The sequence below is a fragment of the Heterocephalus glaber genome, unplaced genomic scaffold, assembly GCF_053883595.1.
Source record: "Heterocephalus glaber isolate CG9 unplaced genomic scaffold, H.glaber_assembly_v1.0 deba00000594, whole genome shotgun sequence".
Taxonomy (NCBI): domain Eukaryota; kingdom Metazoa; phylum Chordata; class Mammalia; order Rodentia; family Bathyergidae; genus Heterocephalus; species Heterocephalus glaber.
This window is the reverse complement of record NW_028258151.1, coordinates 33,426,683-33,432,716: the sequence shown is the minus strand read 5'-3', so window position 1 is coordinate 33,432,716 and position 6,034 is coordinate 33,426,683. Positions and strand designations below refer to the sequence as shown.

Here is a 6,034-nt window from a genome sequence, read left to right as displayed (position 1 = left end):
TTGAGTAGGATTGAGCATCTTTTCAGATGTTTGGAACAATTTACATTACCTTTTCTGTAGACTCTGTTCATAGTTGACCTTTTAAAAATTGGTGGTTGGTCTTGTCATTGATCTGTGGAAGCTCTTTATGTGTGAAGGAGATTGTGGTGTGGCTCCATCTCCTATGGGAAAGTCTGTGTCCTCTCCAGTGAACGTTCACTGAGTGCTTCTCTTGTACCAGTGTGGTGCTAATGCCCAAGGCTAGAGGCCATGCTGGGGGTGCATCTGGATCCTTAATGAGACAGGGTGGCCCTAAGATCAGCTATAGCACAGGGATTCAGAGGGAGGGGGGACACAAAGGCCTCAGCCTGTCACCTTGTGCCCTGTACTCCATCTGCAGCTGGTTGCAGAAGAATGGCTCCCTCCAAATGTCTTGTTTTGTCTTGTTGAGACAGGGTTTTCACTATGTATTTCAGGCTGACCTTGAACTCACTATGTAGCCTACACTGGCCTTGAACTCAGAGATCCTCCTGCCTCAGCCTCCCGAGTGCTGGGATCGCTCTGAGCATGTCCATGCTTAGGACGCACAGTGCTCTAGGTGCCCAGCTTGTCTGCTCTGCCTCCCCATGGCTCCTTCCCCACTTTGCACTGGTCTTCCTGTCTCATCCCTCCTGCCCTATCTCAGCAGCTCTCTCTTGAGTGTCCCCAGTGCCCAGCGGGGTTGCCATTTCCTTGCTGGCAGGAGGGGAATCTGCCCTGGGGGTCCCCTCCCCTCAGTGGGCGCTAGGCAAGGGCCTGTTGGAGGATGATTGGCAGAGAGTAGGGAGGCCCTGGGTTATGGAGTAGGGCCCCGGGCAGGCCCGGGAGAGATGGCATTAAGAGGCACCCTCCTCAGGTCCAGCAGGAAAGGGTTAAGCTGCCTGAGCTTTGTATATGAAATGGCACCAGGCAAAAAAAAATGTGCAGACTAGCAATTGAGCCCTGTCTCATCCTGGTTCAAATGACATTGTCTGCAGCTCCACCAGCCTCGCCTCCCTCGCTAATTACAGACCTTCCCTGGGGAGGAAGGCCTGGCCAGGAGGCCCTCATTACGGGCTGCAAACCCCGATGACCAAACCCGGGGACTGGAGTGTGGCGCTCTGGAAGCCACGCCCAGGGCTCCTGCTCAGCCCCGCTGTGCCCTCGGGAACAAGGTTGAGAAGCGGCCGGCTGGACGGAGGCCTGGGCCTACACAGTAAGGAGACCCCGGTCTGTGGGGGGTCCCTGCCCCACCCTGGCCCCCCGAGCATGGGGCCTTTCCTCTGTGGTCTCCCCTGGCCGCCTCTCCCTGTGGCCGGTGGAGACCAGGCTTTCTTTAATCTTCCTTTTATCTCCAGGCCTCGCCCTCAGAGATGGGCTTTGATGTGGGTCTGCCTGGGGGGTAATCATGGGTTCCGAGGCCCTGTCTGGGCTCTGCCCACGGCCCCCAGCCCAGGCCACCAGAGCCAGCCCCTGAGGATGACCTTGGCAGACGGGGCAGGGACAGAGGATCATCGGAGGACTTGGAAGAGGAGCTCTAAGGCCACACTTCCTCATTGTTCACACACTCGTCTCCTCACGAGGAGCAAACAGCAAAGTAACAACAATGACAATAATAGCTGCTCTCGTTATTTCGCACCAGCTAAGCACCAGCCTAAGCGTCCCTTTTTTTTTTTTGTACCGGGGATCAAACTTGGGGGCCTTGCATTTGCCAGGCAGGCAGTGGAACCACTGAGCTAAATCCCCGGCCCAGCATCTTCATTTTTAATATCATTTAATTCTCAGAACTATATGGCTGTAGGAATCTTTTTATTTTATTTAATTGTGTTTGTTTACGTGTTTTGAGACAAGGTCTCTCACTCTGCAGTCCAGGCTGGCTTTGAACTCACTGTGTAGCCAGGCTGACCTCAAACTCACATCGATCCTCCTGCCTCAGCCTCGGGCTCCCAAGTGGCGGGATCACGAGCGTGTATGCCACCATACCCAGGAATTTTTTTTTTTTTTTTCTGTTCTGGAGATTGAACCCAGGGCCTGCCCATTAAGCTCCATCCCCAGGCCTTTTAAAATTTTGAGCCAGGGTCTTGCTAACTTGTCCAATGAAGACTCTAACTTTTGATACTCCTGCCTCAGCCTCCTTCAGTGCTGGGATTACAGACATGTGCTATCCACCTGCCTTGTAGGTATCATTTTACTTATTTATATTTATTTATTTATATATTTTTTTATTTTTTTGGTACCGGGGATCGAACTCGGGTCCTTGCGCTTGCACAGCAGGCAGCGAAACCACTGAGCTAAATCCCCGGCCCGTATTTATTTATTTTTGAGACAGGGTCTTGCTTTGTAGTCCAGGCTAGCCTCTAACTCATGGCAATCCTCCTGCTTCAGCCTCCCGAGTGCTGTTGTAGATATCATTTTAGATGGGGAGAGCCTGAGCCCATTGATTCATTCATTCATGTCACAGAATGTACTGAGTTCTTGCTCCATGCCAGGCACCAGCCTCGGCCCCGAGGATGTAGTGAGAACAAAGTGGGTCTGTTCCTACCCTTAGGTGCTCGTAGGAGGGGCAGGTCATAGGGAGGTTGTAGTCAGGAGCCACAGGGTCACTGTTTCGCATACCAGGGGCAGTTACAGCCTCCGAGAAGAGGTGAGACCGGAGTGGCAGGAGAGGCCAGCTGGGGTGCACCTGGAGAAGATGACTGGGTCAGGAAGGAGAGGGTGGAGGTCAACGTGTGGGGTCTGGTCTTGCTCCAGGCTGGGCTGAGAGGTCAGAGCATGGAGGGCGGGTAGGGTTCGGGAGTGGGGCTGGGTCGGGATTCGGCCCTGCTGGGAGTTACAGTTTTGAGTTGCTGGGGATGTTGGGTGGGTCTGACTCTCTGGAAGTGCTGGAGCTTGTGGGGAATCGAGGCTTAAACATATCTCATCAGCCTTGGTGTCTCTCATGCCCAGGATGCTGGGGGATTGGGTTCCATCTGAGGCCTGGGGCTGGGCAGGGTGCAGTGTCTCCCAGCACCCTGCTTCTGATCTGTCCTCAGTCTGCCTGGCTCTTAGCCCAACCGCCAGAGGCTCAGGCCTGTCCTGGTGACCACTGGCCGGTGCCCCACGGGATGGCACACTTGTGCCCCCTGTCTGTGCGTGTGTGTGCCTCAGCCTAGTGGCCTTTGGGAACTGGACCCCCAGGGGTTGGGTGAAAGGGATGGAGACATAGAAGCAGTTCATCCAGGCTCCTCTGACAAACCACTTCTAAATGATAGAAACCGATTTCTCACGGTTCCGGAAGCTGGAAGACCAAGATAAGGTGTCAACAAAGCCAGCCTCTGGGGAGGGCCTGCTCCCTGGGTCACAGATGGGCATCTTTTTGCTGTGTCCTCACATGGTGGAAAGGACAAGGGTCTCCCTCAGGCTCCTTATAGGGATGCCCCAGTCCCTCTTCACCCCCTTCTCCTACAGCCATCAGGCCTGGTGTCTGAGTGGTCCTCGTGAGCCATAAGGGTGAAGGGGCCCAGCAGTCAGAGTGGCTGGAACGATAACTTCTGGGATCTTCTTTAGCTATATTACCATGCCATACCGGGCCTCCTTTTTCTCTTCTGTAAATGGGCTTTTGTCTTCATTCATTTGTAACCATCTCTGAACATGATGATACTGAAATTAGTTAGAATCCATGCTGCCCTCCAGAAACTGAAAAGGTTCATGAGTATGGAGAGGAGTTATCGCAGGGTCAAGTGATAACTGTCTTTGCAGTGTTCTGGTGTGGCTCAGAAGAGGGAGCCACTGGGTCTGGACTTGGGAAATTTCAAAGTGTCAGGCACATCTGTGATTCCAGCACTCTGGAGACTGAGGCAGGAGGATAAGCACAAGGTCAAGGCCAACCTGAACGATTCAGTGAAACCATGTCGCAAAAAACCAAAAAACAGGGCCCAGGATTTAGCTCAGAGGTGTCTCCTACCTGCCTCCCGAGTTCAATCCCCGGTACCAAAAACAAACAAACAAACAAACAAAAAACCCAAAAGTCAAACCAAACGAAAGCAAGAAAGTGTCAGGGCTTCTTGATGTGGTCTTGGAGGATGAGCAGGGCATGCTGGATAAAGGGAAGAACGTGGCTACACTCCTGGAGATGTGGCCGAGCCTGGCCCCTCGGGGATACCTCACAGAGTTGGTGATGGCAGAAACTCATCCAGGTGGGGCACACTTGGGGGCACACAGGGCCTGGTGGGCTACTCCGCAGGAAACTAGGAGTTATCCTGAAGGCAAATAGGAGCCACCTATGAATTTTGTTTTGTTTTTGACACAGGGTCTTTCTATGTAGTCCAGGCTGGCCTTGAACTCATGGTGATACTCCTGTCTCAGCTTCCTGAGTGCTGGGATTACAGACATCACCACTATGCCCTGCTCACTGATGAATTTTAAAGGAGGAAAACAACAAGGTCAGGATCGCATGTTTTTTTTTTTTTTTTTGTACTGGGATCTTACTTGGGTCTTTGCATGGCAGGTGGCAGAACCACTGAGCTAAATCCCCAGCCCAGGATTGCATTTTAGATAAATCACTCCTCTGTGGCGTGGCCAATAGCTTGGAAATGAGTGACACTACAGTCAGGCCTGTGCTCTTATCAGGTGAGGTGGGATAAGAGAGGGCCTGAACAGAAGTTAGCAAAGGCAAAGTTACCGGATGCTTATTCCGCACTGCCAGGCTCTGTGTCCAACGTCTGTGGTCACTGTCACATTGACCTGTGGAGCCATGCTTCGAATGGGTGCTGTTGGTAGTATCACCCCCACATTCCAGAAGAGGTGGGAGCTCAGTCACAGAGCTGGCAGGAGCAGAAGGAGGACTTAAACCCATGCACTCCAACCTGAGTACCCGCTGCTCTAACTACAGTGAGGCAGAGGGCAAGGCAGGGGCTGGGTGTTCCCAGCTGATCATGAGCTAAAAGCACCAGGACATCTGGGTGAGAGAGAGGAAGAAATCAAATCCTCCTCCTCCATCTCTGAGCTCAGCAGTGAACCCAGACGAACAAGCAAATTTTATGGCACCTGCCGCTGTAGGTCTAAGATTTTGGGATAATGTCCAAGCTAGGGAAGAGGATTCCTGGACCCATGTTCCTGTTACCATGGAGTTCCTGTGAAGTCACTCTTGAGGGGCCAGGGATTTAGCTCAGTGGTTCTGGCGCCTGCCTCGCAAGCGCAAGGTCCCGAGTTCGATTCCCCGTACCAAAAAAAAAGAAGTCACTCTTGAAGCTGGAGTCATCACTGGCCCCCCCTTCTCTTGTGGGAGGTCTGAGAAGGGACCCCACCCCACAGATTCAGGGCCTGGGAGAACATTTTTGCGGTTGCTCTGTCTTCCCAGGACCCTGCAAAGTCATCCCTGTTACAGGGCTGACTGGGTTCTGCCTGGATGCTGGGGAGGGGGCTCCTTTGAGTCAGTCGTGGGGGGCCAGCTCGGTGCTGGTCATCCGTGGGCCTGAATGTGGCCGGGGGACGCCCCATCTCCTGGGCCCCAATGACTCCTACACATGAGTAGGGCAGAGACCCCTGAAGGAGTCTGGTCCTTGGGCCAGAGCTGAGAAAACAGGACCTGCTTCCTATTAAGTGGCTTCCAGCCGGCAGCTGGGCTCTGCCTCTATTTCCCGACCTGGCTGATGAGAGGGGACCCAGGACCATGCACAGTGCAGCTGATGTAGCCCCCAGTGTTGGGCATCGTGTCCTCCAGCTGGAGCTCTGCTTTGTCTTCCATAGGTCAGAGTGTTGGTTTTATTTTGTAAAAAATGCAGCTGAACCTGACTCAACTCCAGAGAAGGCGCAGCTTGCTCAGAGCCATCAGCATCACCATGGCAACCATGCCATCCACGAGCACTTGAAAATGTCATTATCAGCAGCGGCCCTGTGTGTTCCTTCTCACCGCAAGGCAAACTTGGGCCCCCACAGCTCCCTGACCCTCAGGGTGGGGGGCTGGGACTGGGCTCCCCCAGAAGCAGAGAGTCGAAAGGAGGGACTTTGGGTTTCCCTCATCCTCATCTTGCCTGTCTGCCTTGGACATCCGTCTAGA

The 6,034-nt window shown here is 53.4% G+C and overlaps 1 long non-coding RNA gene across 1 annotated transcript; it reads left to right on the top strand.

Annotated features, from left to right (window-relative positions):
- The first annotated feature begins 986 nt into the window (after positions 1 to 986).
- Positions 987 to 1,787, top strand: LOC147829569 (uncharacterized). Its single transcript, XR_015449037.1, has 2 exons — positions 987 to 1,213; positions 1,356 to 1,787. It is a non-coding gene; the product is annotated as an uncharacterized LOC147829569 (long non-coding RNA).
- The last annotated feature ends 4,247 nt before the right edge of the window (positions 1,788 to 6,034 follow it).